At 35.0% G+C, this 21,739-nt stretch overlaps 5 non-coding genes across 5 annotated transcripts; all 5 read right to left on the reverse strand.

Moving 5' to 3' along the window:
- Window positions 1–2,923: 2,923 nt before the first annotated feature.
- Window positions 2,924–2,995, reverse strand: Trnam-cau (transfer RNA methionine (anticodon CAU)). Its single transcript has one exon. It is a non-coding gene; the product is annotated as a tRNA-Met (tRNA).
- Window positions 2,996–8,387: 5,392 nt separating this feature from the next.
- Trnam-cau (transfer RNA methionine (anticodon CAU)) lies at window positions 8,388–8,459 on the reverse strand. Its single transcript has one exon. It is a non-coding gene; the product is annotated as a tRNA-Met (tRNA).
- Window positions 8,460–13,096: 4,637 nt separating this feature from the next.
- Window positions 13,097–13,168, reverse strand: Trnam-cau (transfer RNA methionine (anticodon CAU)). Its single transcript has one exon. It is a non-coding gene; the product is annotated as a tRNA-Met (tRNA).
- A 7,996-nt stretch (window positions 13,169–21,164) lies between these two features.
- Trnam-cau (transfer RNA methionine (anticodon CAU)) lies at window positions 21,165–21,236 on the reverse strand. Its single transcript has one exon. It is a non-coding gene; the product is annotated as a tRNA-Met (tRNA).
- A 198-nt stretch (window positions 21,237–21,434) lies between these two features.
- On the reverse strand, window positions 21,435–21,506 carry Trnam-cau (transfer RNA methionine (anticodon CAU)). The gene has a single exon. It is a non-coding gene; the product is annotated as a tRNA-Met (tRNA).
- Between the last annotated feature and the right edge of the window lie 233 nt (window positions 21,507–21,739).

Here is a 21,739-nt window from a genome sequence, read left to right on the forward strand (position 1 = left end):
TCTCGGTCCTCTCGGTTATGGGCCCAGCACGTTTTTACACTCTGCTCTACGAATACATAATTTGAATTAAGTAATTAGAGTTAAAATTATTACACTTTGTTGCATCAGAAAATATTTAGAATGGTGTAAAAGTTTTGAGAAACTACCACAACAGGATTGTGTTGAATTTATTCAGGACTGTCTGAAGCAGTTAAGTGATACTAACGACTGATAATCTGATGCCACTGTAAAAGATTCCACACTAAATGCAGCAATAAATATGTAAGAGCAGAGCCAGATTTCGATCGTCGGACCTCTGGGTTATGGGCCCAGCACGCTTCCACTGCGCCACTGCTTTATGTTAAAGATATATGCTATAAATTTATAACAAAACATTTTATACTGTTAAAACACATTTTATACATCAAACCCAGTAAGAAAACAAATGAGGGTGGCTTCTTGACCAGGATTTAATTGAATAGACATACTCCTGTCTAATACATACCAGAAACAAAGAAGACCGTCAAGAAGCACGAAAAGAAAGTTTGGAATGGGTGTTTGTTCATGCTGACGCAGATTACACATTCATGCAGTATGTCCCGTAATGTCAGGAGAAAGAACAGTCATAATTACCCAGATTTCCTACTCATACTGTCTGTACCATAATGTTAAGAGAAAAGCAATTATACTGAAGCAGATTACGTATTCATACAGTATGTTCCGTAATGTCAGCAGAAAAGAAGAATACGCATTCATACAGTCTGTTTCATGATGTGAGAAAAAAAGCAGTCAGAATTCTTATATTAAGATACTACGAACTAAGCCCAATGGTAAAATATTTCGTTAAAGCAAAGCGGGATTTCGATCATCAGACCTCCCGGAAAAGGGCCAAGCACGCTTCCACTGTGCGACACTGCTCATAATGTCAGTATCAATATAAGAGAATTTGAGCTTACTATGGCACAATTAATGATGTGGAATCAGAATATGTGTCCATAAATTATAGTAATTGAGGGAGGCTAAATAGTTGGTTAATTATTCCCCTTTATCAGCAAAATTCAACCTAACTGGTCTAACACATAAAATGACACTTTTTCAGGGACAAAGCTTTTCGTCCATTTCGTAATTTTGAGTTGAAGGCACCCGACCTTAATCTGTAGAGAACCACTGTCACTTCCCGAAAAATACTGTTCCTGTGAGCATTTCAGTTGGTTTTCACTATTCTATGGTGAGGTTGCAGAAACATTAAATTGCATAGTTTGTGAACCAAAAACAAACGAACATGTTTCATCATCACGATTAGCCGACTATCACGTAATCTCCCTGTTGACTAAGGTGATCGCGATTGAATAACTAAAAACTCGTCTCTCATTTTGCTAATCTGTTTTCTTAATCTGAATTTGTCATTGACTTGGAAATAGTAATTCTTAGTTGAAAGAAGTGATGAAAAGGCTCTGATAGGTCATCTTAACAGGGCACGCAAATTATAAATAGCAATAACACATTTATGCTCCTGCAAAATAAGTCTTTCAGACCTCTGTGTTATTTACCGAACTGCGCATGCGCAATTGAAATGCGTTGGTACATTTTCCCGTTCACGACCGTGGTTCTTATAATATACCTAGGGGTAAAGGTATAACATGTGCAGTGGTTTTGTTTCTTTCTGGTGTTCTTATAGTATACCTAGGGATATAACATCTACAGTGGCATATTTTTTGGTGTGGTGCCAGTGGCCAGTGTAAGAGACTCCTGGCTAAGGACGGTAAGAAAATATTAAAGCAGGGCGAGGTTTCTGGGTTATAGGTCCAGTACGCTACCATTGTACCACTCATTTTGTTGCATCAAAAATATTTTAAAAGGTGTAAGCGTTGGGGGAGACTACTACATAAGGATTGTGTTTAATTTATTCAGGACTGTCTAAAGCAGCCGCCTGATACCGACGAATGATGCCAGCGAAAGAGATTTCAAACGAAGTGCAGCAATACAAATGCTATAGCAGAGCGAAATTCTGGGTGGGTGCATCACGATTCCACCATGCGACTCTGATTAATATCCGTTATAATATTAAACTAAAAATATATACTATAGATTTATAAGAAAACACTTTATACTGTTATATCAGAACATATTTTATACATCAACCTCAGTACGAAAACAAATGAGGGTGGCTTCTTAACCAGGTTTAAACTGAATTGACTTAGTAATATCAACACAATGATCGAATAACTAAAAACTCGTCTCTAATTCTGCTGTTCTGTTCTGTTCTTCAAACTTAATCTGAAAGTTCTCATTGACTTGGAAATAGTTATAGCAATTTGAAAGAAATTATGAAAAAGCTCTGATAGGTCATCTTAACAGGGCACGCAAATCATAATTAGCAATAACATTTTTAATGCTCCTGCGAAAAAACGATCCTCAGACCTCTGCGTTATTTACCGAATTGCAGGTTTTAGGTGAGAAATGCGCGATTAAAATCCGTTAGTACATTTTCCCGTTCACAACCATGGTTCTTATACTATACCTAGGGGTAAAGGTACAACATGTACAGTTTTATTTTCTTTCTGGTGTTCTTAAAGTGCAGGGTATACATGAACAATTTTCTTTCTGGTCTAGTGGCCAGTGTAAGAGATTTCGAACTTTTTCCAGTAATAAAAATGAAATAGCAGAGCGAGGTTTCGATCCTCGGACCTCTGGGTTATGGGCCAGCACGCTTCCACGGCGTCACTCTGCTCTACGATTACTTAATTCGAATTAAGTAAAAGATTTGAAATTTTTATTACATTTTGTTGCATCAGAAAATATCTAGAATAGTGTAAGCGTTTGGGCAGACTACTATACCAGGATTGTGTTGAATTTATTCAGAACTGTCTAAAGCAGCTATCTGATACTGACGGCTGATGCCAGTGTAAAAGATTCCAAACAAAAGGCAGCTATAAAGATATTATAGCAGAGCGAGGTTTCGATCCTCGAACCTCTGGGTTATGGGCCCAGCACGCTTCCACTGCGCCACTCTGCTTTATGTTAAAACATATACTTTAAACTTATAACAAAACGCTATATACTGTTATTTCAGAAAATATTTTATACATCAACCTCAGTAAAAAAAACAAACGAGGATGGTTTCTTGACCAGGATTAAATTCAATTGATTAAGTACTGTCTTAATTCATACCAAAAACAAAGAAACCCATCCAGAAGCACGGATGGGTGTTTGTTCATGCTGACGCAGATTACGCATTCATACCGTATGTTCTATAATGTCAGGAGAAAGAACAGTCATACTGACCCAGATTTCACATCCATACAGTATGTTCCGTAATGGCAGGAGAAAAGCAATTATACTGACACAGATTACGCATTCATATAGTATGTTCCGTAATGTGAGAAAAAATCAGTCAGACTTCTAATATTAAGGCTGATCACTACCAAAGCAAATGTAAGCCTCCGCAGGTCTAGTCACAAATAGTCCAAATATAAATAGTACTAATCTTTCTTCCTTTCTTCGTGACCTTTCTCAATAGCATCGTGTTTTCCTTTACTCTGCCGCGTTCCAGTATGTATGTGTAGCATTCAATTGAAATCGGCAATTTTCTATCGCATGCTGGGTAAAAATGGCGTCGTAAAAAATTTATCTCTTGGAAAGGGACATTGAAAGAAGCGAAAAGGAGTAAATTCAGCGGGTTGTATTTAACGAATTGTAGTTTTCTTATATAAAAGTAATCATCCCGCATTTTTTCTTTTCCATTTTCTTTTTCTATAGCAGCCATATAATTCTTAATGGGAATACAAGTCTCTTAAATTTGATATGCTAGAAAATGTCGAAAAACCGTTATAAAATAAGTGGATTTTATATGAAATAAAGAACAGTCGGATTTAATGGTGTTCAGCTTTAAGAGACCACGGACTAAGCCCGATGGTAAAATATGTCGTTAAGAAAAGCGAGGTTTCGATCATCAGACCTCATGGATGGAAAAGGGCCCAGCACGCTTCCACTGCGTCATCCTGCTCATACAGTTAGTATTCAACAATATATTGCAGATTGTAGGGTTAACGCACGTTTTTTTGTGTAACAACATCTGCAGAATCCCAAGGGATTGGTTGGTGCACGAGCCCGTAGTGCGAGTGCACCAACATAGCCCGAGGGATTCTGCAGATGTTGTTTCACGAAACAAACGTGTGTTGTCGCTATTCTTGCATAAAACACAACTAAAGTGCTGGAAATATCGAAAAAACAAGACTATTCAGCTGACATTAGCCGATCGAAGTCGGCCGTTTCAGGTTGTTATGGACACATGTTTTATTTATGCATTTCCAGGGCATACAGAAACAGTGCATATTTTATACATGTCGAACGGACATTCTTGTTGTGGTAATTTCTTTAATATTAAATATATGTAAAATAAGCATGACTTCCCCTTTTTCCGATATATCGGTAGGAACTTTAGCTTTAGAGGCTCGGAATTACGAGAAAAGGGCATACACGGCATCCTGTCTTTACACAATTTGCAGGTGAGGTGCCGACAGAACACAATTCTGCTTGGTTTAAATTAATAGTCTGTCCCTTACGCTTTTTAAATGTAAATATTATCGTTTAATAGAAACTGGTATCGATACCTATATTCTTCATGTCGTTAAAAATGAAATCTCTAGGCCTATAACTAGAAAATTTTGCTTTGCATCCCACCCCATCGCGATCAAAGTTTGATAAACACAAAAATTTGAATTTTTCCAACATCGATATAATCAACTTAGATTGGATTTATAAACTCAAACATGGTTGGTGAGATCTACAAATAAATTGAAAAATATATAATAAATACCTTCTCTTCATCAAATGTTCATTAACTATGGAAAAATCCTTCAAACTTTAGCCTACGCTTCGTCATGTTTATGCTTTACATTACACACCATCACTACATCAGTAGACTGCATAGATGTGTAAAGTAGACACAAACATTTTTTAAAAGTTTTAGTGTAAGATTTAAAGTTAGCATGTCAACTTTCTCGACTCAAATTAATTTGGAAAACGAAATTGTATTTTTGTAAATGTTGTTTGCCTATCATTTTCAGGGATCAAATCGCGGCGTGTAAACTTACTTTGAGTTTAATACGCCAGGCGCGTAGCTACTTATACGCCTGTACGCCCGTGAATCCACATAATTTTGCAATTTTTTTCTTTACATCTTTATCCTATCTAGAATTGATGTGTTCCAAATCGTAATTAGTGTACTATATATGATAAAAGGCCTTGATTCAAAGCCCGGGTGTAAGTCTTAGAATATGCCTGAGTAATGGTGGTGGTATGATTGTTTTGTTTTGTAAGTTCCAAATTTTAAATAGATGTTACAAAAATGTTTTAATACTGTTTTCTGCAAGTTATTAATTTGAGAATGCATCCACAAGGATACCCGCGGTTTCCCACAAAACATCCAAGGGGACAACTGCCATGACCATGGACTATCTGTACTGTTCTTTTTATTACAGTAACTAAAAAGCAACTAGATAAAATTAAGAACAAAGATTTATTTAAAATTGATAAATTTAACACGCTCCGTTCGATGAGTGCACTGCAACTTTATGCAATTTAACAGAATTTTGTTTGACAACACGTGTTTAAAATGCTGCCGTTTTTTTTAGTTATTAAAGCTTTTTGCATTCTGTTTTTGACCTCTTCTGGCCTAAAGTCTGAATTTTATGCCCGTAGTATTTTGCATTTGAGCCGTGCCATGAGAAAACCAACATAGTGGGTTTGCGACCAGCACGGATCCAGACCAGCCTGCGCATCCGCGCAGTCTGGTCAGGATCCATGCTGTTCGCTAACAGTTTCTCCAATTCCCATAGGCTTTAAAAGCAAATAGCATGGATCCTGACCAGACTGCGTGGATGCGCAGGCTGGTCTGGATCCATGCTGGTCGCAAACCCACTATGTTGGTTTTCCCATGGCACGGCTCATTTATTTATGATAAAAATGAAATATAAAAAGGACAAGAAAATAGAAACGACCACGCTGTATGAAATATTACGGGTATATTTTATAATAACCGGTTGTTTCTATATATTTTTGTTTAACATTCTGCCATTACCTTATCAAAATTGCTATAGAATTCAGTTAGAGCTATTTTTATTTTCGACGGTGCTGAAAGTTTCAGGTGATAATATCAAATAATGAATGCACAAGTACGCGCGTTTTTTTGTGTACGTAACGCCTAAATTTCGTGGTGCTTTGTTGAACTAAAAATACCTATTTCGTTCTACTTTATTTAGCGTCTTTTTTGCGTCGTCTGGTTTTGTACTGTACATCATCACTACTGGACTTTCCTATGGTGACATCTTTCATATGCCACCATAGGTCCCTAACACTTACAAAAAAGAATGCTGAACCAACTTTTAATGTTTATTTTGCAATGCTCTTAATTTTGTCTTTTATAAAGTTATTTTTGAGGCAATTTCTATTAGAAGCTAGTTTTATTTAGATTAAAGTTTATACTGTTAAAAATTTGTTAAAACCAAGTAAAATTTGACAAAATTGGTAAGGCGTAAAAAAAATTGTTTGTTTCCGGTATCCCGACCTACCCTAAATTTTTGGCCCGATCCTAAATGTTTTTATGGCCTTGGAGAATAGGGCCTATTTTTTTCAACTTTTTAACAAAAAGTTGCAAAACTTCACTTTTTATGCTTTAAACATGGCCAGTGATGTTAGAAATCAACTTAGTGATGCTCTAAAGGCATTACCCCCTTATTTGCAATCATTTTTTGACACAAAAAAATTTTTAGTATGTTACCGGAAACAAAGATTTTTTTTAGGCCTAATATTTGATATATTCAGAGTCAGCCTTTGCCGAAAAACGAAAACACTCGGATTTCTGATTTTTATTTATGCCAAAATATCTTTAAAGTTCTGTGCTGCAGTTATAGATAAAAATGGTTTAGTTAAAACCGGTGACCATCATGGGTGCAAAAATTTGTCTCCAAATGTTTCATATTATGCTCTAAAATGGCCTATATATGACTTAAAGTTTGTGTATGTAAGGTTTCTTCAATTACCATAACTTATAAATTTCAATCAGTAGGCCTAATGTCAACAATAAGAGCTTGAAATATTATATAATTTTCTGCGAACCATGTTTTCGCCGGGGAGCTTCGCCCCCTGACCCCCCTACCAGGGCTCTGCCCTGGACCCGATGCCTATACCCCTCGCCTATTTGGTGAATCCACTTTATTTAGGCCTTCCTACGCGCCTGTACGCGTAATAATACAATAATAAGGAACGTCAATGCAGTCGCGTATCAAGAGAGGTAGCGCTTATGACAAGTTAAAGTAAAGTTAGGTTGAAAAATGATATTTTTAATAAAAATGCAGATGAAAAGATTTCATAAATCTCGGACCTTTCGACTTCGGCCAAAATTGATTCGGGATCCATAATTTGCTTACGTTGGACCCGCAACAGCATATTCAAAACGTTCACCAACAGCGCGTGCTCACGAGAATCTCCTTGTTTGTACACGTTTTATCCCTGTTTGTGCATGCCCAAAATCGGCAAAAAACAAAGGTTTTATGCAAGAATATAGCATTTAAGCTTACTGTGGCACAATTAATGTGGAATCAGAATATGTCTTAATAAATTATAGTAATTGCGGGAGTCTAAACAGTTGATTTATTATTCCCTTTATCAGCAAAATTCAACCTAATCTAACACAAATTGATACTTTTCAGTGACAAAACATTTCGTTCATACCGTAATTTTGAGTTTAAGACACACCATTAATCTGTAGAGAACCGGTCAAACTTTGCGAAAAATACTGTTCCTGTGAGCATTTCAGGTGGTTTTCACTTTTCCATGGTGAAGTTGCAGAAATATTAAATTGCATAGTTTATGAACCAAAAACAAACTTACCTGTTTCATTATCACCATTAATCAATTATCATGTTATCTCCCTTTTGAAATTAAGATTTTGGCACTAAGGTAACCGAATAACTAAAAGATGCTGATCTGGTCTTCAAACTTAATCTGAAAGTTGTCATTGACTTTGAAATAGTAATCGCAAACTGAAAGAAATTATATAAAGGCTCTAATAGATAATCTTAACAGGGGACCAAATTATAAATAACAATAACAGCAACATTTTTTATGCTCCTGCTCGGACCTCTGCGTTATTTATATTTAATTACAGAACTGTGCGTTTTAGATGAAAAATGCGCAATTGAAATGCGTTAGTAAATTTTCCCGTTCAAAACTATGGTTCTTATACTGTACCAAGGGTAAAGGTACAACATGTACAATGTTATTTTCTTTCTGGTGTTCTTATAGTATATCGAGGGTATAGGGTATACATAAATAATTTTCTTTCTGGTCTGGTGGTATTGGCCAGTGTAAGAGATTTCGAACTTAGTCTAGTATTAAAAATATTATAGCAGAGCGAGATTTCGATCCTCGGACCTCTGGGTTATGGGCCCAGCACGCTTCCACTGCGCCACTCTGCTCTACGATTGCTTAATTCGAATTAAGTAATAGGATTTGAAATTATTACATTTTGTTGCATCAGAAAAATATTAAAAATGGTGTAAGCGTTGGGGCAGACTACTACATCAGGATTGTGTTGAATTTATTCAGGATGGCTAAACTGATGCCAGTGTGAAAGATTCCAAACTAAAGGCAGCAATGAAAATATTATACCAGAGCGAGGTCTCGATCCTCGGACCTCTGGGTTATGGGCCCAGCATGCTTAAATTGCGTCACTCTGCTTTATGTTAAAAGTATATACTTTAAATTTATAACAAAACACAATATACTGTTATGCCAGAAAATATTTTATACATCAACCTCAGTAAAAAACAAAACAAACGAGGATGGTTTCTTGACCAGGATTAACCTCTGTTGACTAAATACTGTCTAATTCATACCAAAAACAAAGAAGCCCATCCAGAAGCACGGATGGGTGTTTGTTCATGCTGACGCTGATTACGCATTCATACCGTATGTTCTATAATGTCAGGAGAAAGAAGTCATACTGACCCAGATTTCCCATTCATACAGTATGTTCCGTAATGGCAGGAGAAAAGCAATTATACTGACACAGATTACGCATTCATACAGAATGTTCCGTAATGTCAGCAGAAACGCAGATTACGCATTCACACAGTATGTTCTGTAATGTGAGAAAAAAGCAGTTAGACTTCTAAAATTAGGCTGATCACTACCAAATCAAATGTAAGCTTCCGCAGGTCTAGACACAAGTAGTCCAAATATAAATAGTACTGATCTTTCTTCCTTTGCTCTTGCCCTTTCTCAATAGCATCGTGTTTTCCTTTGCTCTACCGCGTTCCAGTATGTATGTGTAGCATTTCGTCGAAATCGGCATGTTCCTGTCGCACTCTAGGTAAAAATGGCGGCGTAAAATGTTTATGTCTCGGAAAGGGACATTGAAAGAAGCGAAAAGGAGTAAATTCAGCGGGTTGTATTTAACGAATTGTAGTTTTCTTATATAAAAGTTAACACCCCTTTTTCTTTTTCTTTTTCTTTTTCTATAGCAGCGATATAGTTATTAATGGGAATATAAGTCTCTGAAAATGTGATATGCTAGAAAATGTCGAAAAACTGTTATAAAGTAAGTAAATTTAATATGAAATAAAGAACAGTCGGATTTAGTGGTGTTCAGCCTTAAGAGACAACGGACTAAACCCGATGGTAAAATATTTCGTTAAAGCAGAGCGAGGTTTCGATCATCAGACCTCCTGGAAAAGTGCCCAGCACGCTTCCACTGCGTCATCCTGCTCATACAGTTAGTATTCAACAATATATTGCAGATTATAGCATTTAAGCTTACTGTAGCACTAATAATGTGGAATCAGAATATGTGTTAATAAATTATAGTAATTGAGGGAGTCTAAACAGTTGATTTATTATTCCCTTTATCAGCAAAATTCAACCTAATCTAACACAAATTGACACTTTTCAGTGACAAAACAATTCGTTCATATCGTGATTTTGAGTTGAAGGCACCCACCATTAATCTGTAGAGAACCGGTCAAACTTTGCGAAAAATGCTGTTCCTGTGAGCATTTCAGTTGGTTTTCACTATTCTATGGTGAAGTTGCAGAAATATTAAATTGCATAGTTTATGAACCAAAAACAAACTTACCTGTTTCAATATAACCATTAATCAATTATCATGTAATCTCCCCATCCCCAACTTTGAGCGTGAAATATATGAGAACCACAACTCTTGTCGGTATTGATTTTTTGTCTTGTGCGCCGTTGTAGTTGTTTCCCTTTACACTAAAATATCGATAAACCTGCTGCTTGGCATTTATAGGTAAACTCGGCTCTACATGTTCGAGCAACGCATCTTGGTTAGACAGAATTATTGAAGTATGCTAATTAAAGCAGAATATAATACATCTTTAAACTACTGTAATTAATTGTATTTTATGGACTTTGCTAGATACCGACATTGTTTCACGAGTTATAAAATGTACGATTTTACAGTAAAAATACTTGTTTATCATGCGTATGTAATGTTGATTTTCTGTCCTGTATATGCTGAGTGGAGTTATAAGTTTCGTTGAATGCATGGACCAAAAATTTAAAAATAAAAAATGCCACTTTTCAGTGATAAAGGATATACATAAAACATCACACTAAACGATTCCTTTTCTTTTAAATCCCCTTTGAAAGCATTTCCCCTTTTTGCTGCGAAACGTAATGTTATAAAATTATGTTCTCGAGTTATTTTCTTTTTAATTTATCGCCCAGAAAAATTCGATTTTGACAATTACTGCATTTGACTAAATGTTTTACGCGTTTTATGGACCTTTGCGAATACACCGGATGGAGATAAGTTAAACACCCCAGGCTATGCTAATTACCCCCAAAATACGTCTGTAATAAAAATAATCAACTGAGACATAAAGTAGAGATGTTCTGCCATATATATCTTCTCATAACAGATATTTATTTATTAAATTATTTATCGGCAAATTGATCATAGATGTACATTTTTTTTTACTTATTATACTTTTTTGCATAAAATTTTAGATGGGTGTAGAAAATTAGGTGACGGTTAAGCAGTTTGTTTCAGAATAGTTTCGAACAGCTGGACAATACAACCTAAACTGAATTAAAGACATATATAAATTTTGGCAATTTCTAGTGTCATGTGTGTTTTTAAATGCCTAGATCCACTACTATATAAGTTCAACATTTCATTTGAGTCATGTTTGTGCACATTTATATTAACATACATTTGTTAAAAAAAACAAAAACATTTTGTAATTGTCTAAAACACATACTATCTTACATTTTACAATTAACCTGAAGTATCTATTTGCTATTAAAAATTATTGTATTACAATAAAACTTCATTGTTTCACAATATTTCGCAAAAAGACCATAAAACATTTGTGAAGAGGTGTCCACCACGATAATCCAATCTAAAACCCCCGTCTTATCTGCTGCTTATCAGCGATTATGTAATAGTCGCTAATTGATGAGCAATTTTTCACAACAGGGGTCCCCGTGGACCATGAAGATTTGTGGAGTAGGAATTAATTTTCCTTTATGGAATATAGAATAATAATATAGTTATAAAAATATCTTTGTGTTCATAAAATATTTCTGCCAATATCATGATAATGAAAAAGGTCATATACAGGTGAAAGTGATTATTGTATTTGATAAATATACATCTGTTTGTTTTTTTCAATTTGAATAATAAGTTTCGTAAAGTGTACTTTTTTTCATCTTCTACAGAAATGTTCGCACGGGTAAATAAATCAAATTATCACCACAGTTAATATGACCATCATTCATTAATTTGTAATTTATACTTTTTCATTCACGCAGTGATCAGTGAACGTAAAGAAGTCATGGTTGTATGTAATATTTTATGCCCATACATAACAAAATTTTCGCGAAATGTTTCAATTATTGAACGGTTTATTGTAATATCGTCAAAAATTAACCGGCACACAGTTTGTAAAGCAATTACATAGAATTAATTCTAATTGCCTTTTTAACTTAATGCGGACTTTTTAAGATCAATTTATTTCCAATTAAAGATGTGACTTAAAGTTTGCCAATTCAAAAAAGATTTACTTTTAATCATAATAAATAAATAAATAAAATGCTCAAATAGATATGCAACACATTGATAAGCATTGCCTTGTGCCGTCGTACCGTTAAGTAAATATTTGTGAAAAGCGTGCTCAAGATTGCGATTACTTCATTTTCAAATTAAAATGGAAGCAATTTGTTATAATTCAATTTTAAAATAAAAAATACCCAGACAATGTTCACACAATGGAGAATACTTCACGAGGTTATAAAATAATGTCATTTTGATAGAAAATGTTTTTATAGCCTTTTAAAACCTGACATAACCGATCTTTTTAAAATTTCTATATAGAAATACATAGAAACCATAGTCATCAACTTCAAACAAAAATGGAAGCAATAAGTTTTTGTATCACATGGATGAAAAATATATTGAAATAAAGGGCAAAAAATGAAGATTACTTCACGAGGTTATAAAATTTTGTTAAATAACGATAAAAATACGTTTTTAATGTTTGAAATATATTTTCCTATACAAATCTATAGTAAAATTGCTTATCGATAAACGTTATCGGGTCCGCGATCCGTGTATATTCAAGGGAGACTACTTTTGCCAAACTACTGGTCAGTGTATTGGAATGTTGGCCATGCTTTTGAAATTAAGATTTTTGCACTAAGGTAACCGAATAACTAAAAGCTCGTCTCCCATTCTGTTGATCTGTTCTTCAAACTTAATCTAAAAGTTGCCATTGGCTAGGAAATAGTAATCGTAAGTTGAAAGAAATGATGAAAAATCTCTGATAGGTAATCTTAACAGGACACGCAAGTTATAAATAACAACAACTACAACACTTTTTATGCTCCTGCGTTAGTACATTTTCTCGTTCACAACCATGGTTCTTATACTATACCTAGGGGTAAAGGTACAACATGTACCGTGTTAATTTCTTTCTGGTGTTCTTATAGTATACCTAAAGGTAGGGTATACATGAATAATTTTCTTTCTGGTCTGGTGGCAGTGGCCAGTGTAAGAGATTTCGAACTTAGTCTAGTATTAAAAATATCCTAGCAGAGCGAGGTTTCGATCCTCGGACCTCTGGGTTATGGGCCCAGCACGCTTCCACTGCGCCACTCTGCTGTACGATTACTTAATTCGAATTAAGTAATAAGATTTGAAATTATTACATTTTGTTGCATCAGAAAATATTAATCAAAGCCTTGAAATGTCTGATGGTTGTGGGTTTTTGGTAGATTTATTTTCTGTTTAAATGCCAGTCTATGAATATACATGAATGAGAAACAAATACAAATTTAACGTGCCTCATATCTAAGGTGAACTCTGCCTGACCCAGCGTGTGATGTAGCCATGGGCTGGAATACCTTATCATTGACAGATCTTATATAATCTAAATGGTCAGTGCGAGTGGATACAGGTTGAATAAGAACTGCTTGTTCATTGATAATTCATCCGCATTGTTCATGAATGAGACTATTTTGTGTAGCAAATGAACATCCTTTGGATGTGATTTGGAATCAAATAAAGATGCTGTAATTGTCAGAAATACACATTAACTTTGGTAGCGGGATAAACCCGTAACCAAAACTGTTGTAAGCGTTGGGGCAGACTACTACATCAGGATTGTGTTGAATTTGTATTCAGGACTGTCTAAAGCAGCTATCTGACACTGACGACTAATGCAATTGTTAAAGATTACAAACTAAAGGCAGCATAGACAGTTGGCGAAAGCCCTGAGAAAAAAATCCGTAGGCATTTTTTAGTACAATATGGTATCATACATCAAAATGTTCGTTGGGGTATATGGCAGTCAGCCAGGGTGGATACCAGGCTCAAATATCCCTATTCGCGAGGCCCCAAAAGGGGCTGCACGTGAAAAGAAATAATAATGAAAGTAAAGTGTTTAAATTACAGGTTAAGGTAAATCTGACTTAAATATATAATAGAGTGGAAAGATTCACTTATATAATATAATTTGACGTATAAATGTTATTTTCAGGTGAAATTAAAGACTAAGAGGCCCTAGATTGGGGGTTCTTCTTCAGACGGCATTTACATGATGATGTGATGTATCCAATATGTTAAAATTTGCGGTACATTGGTATTAACATGTAATTAGGAAGTGTTTATCCTCTATAGTGTCCAGTGCATATTAAAAACTAAGACATATTACATTTTCTTTGAAATATCATATATAATTCAAGAGGCCCCAAAAGGAGTTACACCCAAAATGAACAATTTTAACCGGACATGCTGCATATCATTTTTGCAATCAACGTAAAATTCAGTTAAGTGTGCGGATATACTCACGTAGTCTTAAAACATTAACTGTACTAAAACTTATTGTGTAAAGTAATTTCATTGTTTTTATTATTGCAGCATCACTTTCTATTGAGGTCTGAGAACACTAAAACCAAGACTTTCACAAAACACTTCGATACATATAGAATAAGTAACTCTGAGAATTTCAAGAAATTGTAGAGCCAATATATTACATATATATGTTACTTCGCTGCATCTCATTTCCTAAATCACTTGCCCCTCATTGATGTGGGTTCGAGCCTCACTCGGGGCGTTGAATTCTTCGTGTCAGGAAGCCATCCAGCTGGCTTACGGAAGGTCGGTGGTTCTACCCAGGTGCCCGCTCGTGATGAAATAATGCACGGAGGGCAAAACAAATTTCATTTAATTGTTACTACAATAAGAGTGCGTAAAATGTCGGTTTATTGGTACCAACTTTTGAGACACATATAGTCAAATCGCCCAAATATGGAATGCTGAACCGATATATACACTCAAAAAGTAAACACACAATATCACTTTCTGGCAAATATTTCTTCTTTTTTTTTTTGCAAAACATTGTGTGTAAATATTTGATGTACATTGATACACACATATAAATTGCCGAACTTTTCAAAATTCCAGTGCATTTGAAGAATAGTGAGAGCTATTCTGTTCACTGTTGACATCCTGACCTTGGATAAGCTTTGCATGTATTACAGTTCATATCTTAAAAATTTACATAAGGCTTTTGTGTCATCTAACCTTTTGAAATAAAAATAATCTGATTTCGTTTTCAACCTAGACTATTTGGAAAAAGATTAGCATGTACTTAAACAAGAGCACCGCCTTGCGGGTGCTGACGCTCATCTGATTTTTTTTTTGTATAATAGAAATATTGTCCTACCCATGATTTTCTAAGTCTAAAAAGGGCCATCATTCTTGCAAAAAGCAGGATAGAGTTATGTTTCTTGATGTACAGTGTCCACTTATGATGGTGAAAAACTGTTGCAAGTTTTAAAGCAATAACTTTGATAGTTTATGAGAAAAGTTGACTTAAACATAATATTCAACCAAGAAAATGATTTTTCTAAGTCCAAAAGGGGCAATAATTATTGCAAAAAGCAGGATGGAGTTATGTTGCTTGCTGTACAGGGTCAGCTTATGATGGTGAACAAGAGTTGCAAGTTTTAAAGCAATAGCTTTGACAGTTTAAGAGAAAAAGTTGACCTAAACATAAAACTTAACCAAGAAATCTGGTGTTTTCTAAGTACAAAAGGGGCCATAAATCTTGCAAAAAGCAGGATGGAGTTATGTTTCTTGCTGTACAGGGTCAGCTTATGATGGTGAACAAGTGTTGCAAGTTTTAAAGCAATAGCTATGATAGTTTAGGATAAAAGCTGACCTAAACATAAAACTTAACCAAAAAAACTGATTTTCTAAGTCCAAAAGGGGCAATAATTCTTGCAAAAAGCAAGATGGAGTTATGTTTCTTGCTGTACAGGGTCAGCTTATGATGGTGAACTAGTATTCCAAGTGTCAAAGCAATAGCTTTGATAGTTTAGGAGAAAAGTTGACCTAAACATAAAACTTAACCAAGAAATCTGATATTTTCTAAGTACAAAAGGGGCCATCAATCTTGCAAAAAGCAAGATGGAGTTATGTTTCTTGCTATACAGGGTCAGCTTATGATGGTAAACAAGTATTCCAAGTTTCAAAGCAATAGCTTTGATAGTTTAGGAGAAAGGCTGACCTAAACATAAAACTTAACCAGGCAACGCCGACGCCGACAACCGCTCAAGTGATGACAATAACTCATCATTTTTTTTCAAAAAATCAGATGAGCTAAAAACAAGGTGTATTTCAGAAACTACATGCATTTGATTAAAATTTCACATATTGCTTCCGGTCATCAGACCTCAGGAAGTAACCAATATGTGGTTTTGTAAGTCTTTGGAACTGTCAGTTGCAAAAACACAACTTGGAAATTAAACCAGTAAAAAGTGAAGTAAATCTTTCTCCTCATCCTTCCAACTTTTCAGAGTTGCAGAACAGTGTAAATAAAAGACGTAATGACAAAGTATGTACAATACAAAATGTTTCTGTAAATTTAAATACAAAGTAAGCCTAACAACTATTAAGTCTTGTACTCAGTTCTTTTAACCTGAGCAAAATAGGCTTCTAGAGCATAATAAGCCTAGAACTGAAAAAATGACCATTAACAAATTTTTAATGTTTACTTGAAACTACATGGAGGACCCTCAGGTTGGAATCTAGCCCTATCACTAAGGTGTCCGGAAAATCGTTTCATGCAGTCATTGTACATAGAAATGCTTACTCTCAGGAATCATTACAAGTATAACTATCGTTAATGACGAACAACAAAATATACATACTTAATCTATTATCAAAATTGTAAACAAACAGATTTCACAGGTCCTGGACGGTCTTCTTCCTATAGCATTAATAGAGGCGAGTATATATATGAGGACAAAGAAGAGCCGATATCTACAATCTGCAAGGCACAAAATTACACAAAAAAACTAATGATTACATTATTTTTGGAAATATTAGAATTTTCTAGCCCCTTTGTGGCTACTTCATAAACACCACCTACCAAAAACGTAGCTGGTTGGGAAAATAGGTGCTGCATGTTCACATGAACATCAGTTATCCTTTTCAGGTAATGAAATACTTACAATAATAAAATGTAACTATCAGCTGTGAAGTGTCATTGTGACATTTACTGACGTGGACACACACCAGTACTGGTGTCATGTGGTACATGAAATGCTGACCTCCAGATTGAGCAGCGGATAACTGCTCCGCTGATACCAAATTGGTTAAAACGTCTTTGACTTGTATCTCTCACTAGCTGTGATCTGATTGTTGTTTGGGGTATATTCCAATGTTACATGAGATCAGATGAATAAAGAAACATGTATAGGTGACATTGCCAATGAATATAATTGTAGGCTTGCTACTAGTATATCAAGAGGGCACACATTTAAGAATAATCTGGTCTTTGAGCAATATTTATATTATGGCATATTAGTTAAGGTTCCACTTACATCCTATTAAAGAGATGTGAATACCAACATACATATAAAATGGTGAATCATAAATCGTCATATGCTAAATATATTTCAGCAATGATTCTTTTAACTAATAACTACTCATTAATCTAAATTATCATGAAATGAGAGTAATTTAAACCCCTTTGGAGCCTCAAAATTTATTTATTGTATTCTTTTTTTTTTTGGGCGGGGGGGTGGGGGGGGGGGGGGGCGGTGTGTAAAATTACTACCTAAGAACACATATTAAATTGCTGTGAAGAAAATATTCTGGTAAATTTTATGGTTTACAACATATGAAAGAAGAGGGCAATTTACCAACTTTAAAATTTGCTTATCAATTATTCTACAATAACATGACCCCAAAGTGGTGCCATTTTTATTATTTTGTGTATTAGAATGCCTGTTACACACCTGAACCTTAAATACTCAACCTTACTATCGTAGAGATTTCACAAGTAGAATAAAAGCAATATACTTCTAAATTATGCGATACCTATCAAAAATTTCAAAATATTTTTTTAAAAAACCCTGTAATGGGCCTCAAATTCTAAAATAATTAGTGTGTTGAACATATTTATTCATATTACAATACATTTAATCTAAAACAGATACACATTTCATCAAATAATGATAAAATTGAAAATTTTCTTTAATTTCCCTTAAAATTGAGAAAAAACTTATTGTCCCCTTTTGGGGCCTCACAAAAAAAAAAATAAAAATGGATTTTTGTGCATGGTATCCACCCTGGTTGAATAGTAGAAAGAATAACGAACGTTTTAAGGTATGATACCATATTGTACTAAAAAATGCCTACGGATTTGTTAACCAGGCCTCTTTTCCAAGTTAGCCAACTGTCTAGCAATAAAAATGTTATAGCAGAGCAAGGTTTGGATCCTCGGACCTCTGGGTTATGGGCCCAGCACGCTTCCACTGCGCCACTCTGCTTTGTGTTAAAAAAATATATACTTTAAATTTATAACAAAACACTATATACTGTTATATCAGAAAATATTTAAAACATCAACCTCATTAAAAAAAACAAATGAGGATGGTGTCTTGACCAGGATTAAATTCAGTTGACTATCACTTCATACCAAAAGCAAAGAAGCCCATCCAGAAGCACGGATGGGTGTTTGTTCATGCTGACACAGAATACGCATTCATACCGTATGTTCTATAATGTCAGGAGAAAGAACAGTCATACTGACCCAGATCTATCGAAATCGGCATGTTTCTATCGCATGCTGGGTAAAAATGGCGGCGTAAAGATTTTCCGTCTTTGAATGGACATTGAAAGAAGCGAAAAGGAGTCAATTCAGCGGTTTGTATTTAACGAATTGTAGTTTTCTTATATAAAAGTTATCACCCCCCCCCCCCCTCCCCCACTTTTTGTCTTTTTCTTTTTCTGTAGGAGCGATATAGTTTTTAATGGGAATATAAGTCTCTGAAAATCTGATATGCTAGAAAATGTCGTAAAACCGTTACAAAATAAGTGGATTTTATATCAAATAAAGAACATTCGGATTTTAAGAGACCACGGACTAAGCCCGATGGTAAAATATTTCGTTATAGCAGAGCGATGTTTCGATCATCAGACTTCCTGGAAAAGGGCCCAGTACCTTTCCACTGCGTCACCCTGCTCATACAGTTAGTATTCAAAAATATATTGCAGATTATAGCATTTAAGCTTACTGTGGCACAATTAATGTGGAATCAGAATATGTGTTAATAAATTATAGTAATTGAGGGAGTCTAAACAGTTGATTTATTATTCCCTTTATCAGCAAAATTCAACCTAATCTAACACAAATCGACAATTTTCAGCGACAAAACATTTCGTTCATATTGTAATTTTGAGTTGAAGGCATCCACCATTAATCTGTAGAGAACCGATCAAAATTAAACTTTGCGGAAAATACTGTTCCTGTGAGCATTTCAGGTGGTTTTCACTGTTTTATGGTGAAGTTGCAGAAATATTAAATTGCATAGTTTATGAACCAAAAACAAACTTACCTGTTTCATTATCACCATTAATCAATTATCATGTAATCTCCCTTTTGAAATTAAGATTTTGGCACTAAGGTAACCAAATAACTAAAAACTCGTCTCCCATTCTGTTGATCTGTTCTTCAAACTTAACTCTAAAAGTTGCCATTGGCTAGGAAATAGTAATCGTAAATTGAAAGAAATGATGAAAAATCTCTGATAGGTAATCTTAACAGGACACGCAAGTTATAAACAACAACAACAACACTTTTTATGCTGCTGCGTTAGGACATTTTCCCGTTCACAACCATGGTTCTTATACTATACCTAGAGACCGTACCATAGCTCTTCGCATACTTTGATTTTTCAAACTAAAGTGATTTTTACAAGTGCACCGGTTACGATAAAAATGTAAACAACGGACTCTGTCTATGAAACTTTGAAATGAATGAATGACAGTCGATCTCAGTCATAATACTGATTGACAGTGAATGCTAATGACTCCATGTGTTGCAGAAAGGTATTTAGTTTGTAACTGTAATTTCCCATCAATTGAAATCCTCTCAAAACTGGTAAAATAATTACTTATATTTGGACAAATCTCATCGTCTTTGCCGTTCGGCAGCTGCAAAAAGGGCAAATATAAAAGATTCAGTGTAAGTAATATTTCACTGGTACTGCCAGTTAGTAAGTTCATACTCTGAACAACACGTCAGAGAAATTTGGGCAGATTTGACCAATTATGACGTTGGCAGCATTAGATTATATTTTTTCTTTACACAAAAATTGCCGTTAGGTAACAAAGTGAATACGCCGATAATCCGGAGTTCACCGATTATTGTTCCAGTTCACGCAATGTAATCCAGCAATTAAACTGCATAGCTATTAGCTACTGCTGTTATAGGGAAGTGGTAGAGTGTCTGCCTTAGGGGTGAGAGGTCCTGGGTTCGAGTCCCAGTTAGAGCTTAACTCTATTTAGATTCTGCTAAAGCATAGTTTTGCTGTTAATAGACTGCTCCAGATGTTCTAAATTTTTAGCACACAGTATCATGGATCAGTATTTAGCAATCCAGATCAAAGTTGAAAGTTAAATCAAATGCACCCAATTAGAAAATATTGACTATATTATGTCCCTTTGATGTTTATGCTCTCCATGTTCAAGAAGAGTTACATTTCCTTGATCACAAAATTTTCGTTATCATGAAAATATTAAATGCTCATAACTCCGCACTTCTGGTTAAAATATTGTCTATATTTCTGTTTTTGAGAAATATATGGACATTTCTCTTCATTTCAAAGCTTTTTAACTTCAAACCTATGATTTGAAAAACTTAGGTACTATCTCTATAAATTATATAGTAGACGCAACTTGACCGCGATGGTTGACCTTAGGCTGATTATTCATATCGGTTATTTCATTATAGAAATCAAGGGTGCTTAGGGTAGCCGTGTATATTTATATGGAATTAGTTTGTATACAGTGCAGTATCAAAGTATATATACTTACATTTGATCAATTAAAACTTTCCAATACACTAATTTATATTTACACAAAATTATATTTCCTTTTTCTCGTGCAGCTCGTGTTTTACGTACACTCCTTTTCAATAATAGGTTGTGCCTCATTATGTATTATAATGCAAAGGTCAACCATCGGGGTCAAGTTGCGTCTACTATAGTATACATAGGGGTAGGACATGAATAATTTTCTTTCTGGTCTGGTGGCAGTGGCCAGTGTAAGAGATTTCGAACTTAGTCTAGTATTAAAAATATTATAGCAGAGCGAGGTTTCGATCCTCGGACCTCTGGGTTATGGGCCCAGCACGCTTCCACTGCGCCACTCTGCTCTACGATTACTTAATTCGAATTAAGTAATAAGATTTGAAATTATTACATTTTGTTGCATCAGAAAATATTAAAAATGTTGTAAGCGTAGGGGCAGACTACTACATCAGGATTGTGTTGAATGTATTCAGGCTATCTGATACTGACGACTGATGCCAGTGTTAAAAATTCCAAACTAAGTCCAGCAATAAAAAATGTTATAGCAGAGCGAGGTTTCGATCCTCGGACCTCTGGGTTATGGGCCCAGCACGCTTCCACTGCGCCACTCTGCTCTACGTATATCTATTTTGAATAAAGTAATCAGATTTTTTTTAATTATTACATTTTGTTGCATCAGAAAATATTTAGAAAGGTGTAAGCCTTTGGGGATTCTACAACATCAGGAAGGTGTTGAATTTATTCTAGACTGTCTAAAGCAGCTATGTGACACTAACGACTGATGCCAGTGTAAAAGATTCCAAACTAAATGCAGCAATAAAGATACTATAGCAGAGCAAGGTGTCGA

The sequence above is a fragment of the Mercenaria mercenaria genome, chromosome 3 (genome assembly GCF_021730395.1).
Source record: "Mercenaria mercenaria strain notata chromosome 3, MADL_Memer_1, whole genome shotgun sequence".
Lineage (NCBI taxonomy): Eukaryota > Metazoa > Mollusca > Bivalvia > Venerida > Veneridae > Mercenaria > Mercenaria mercenaria.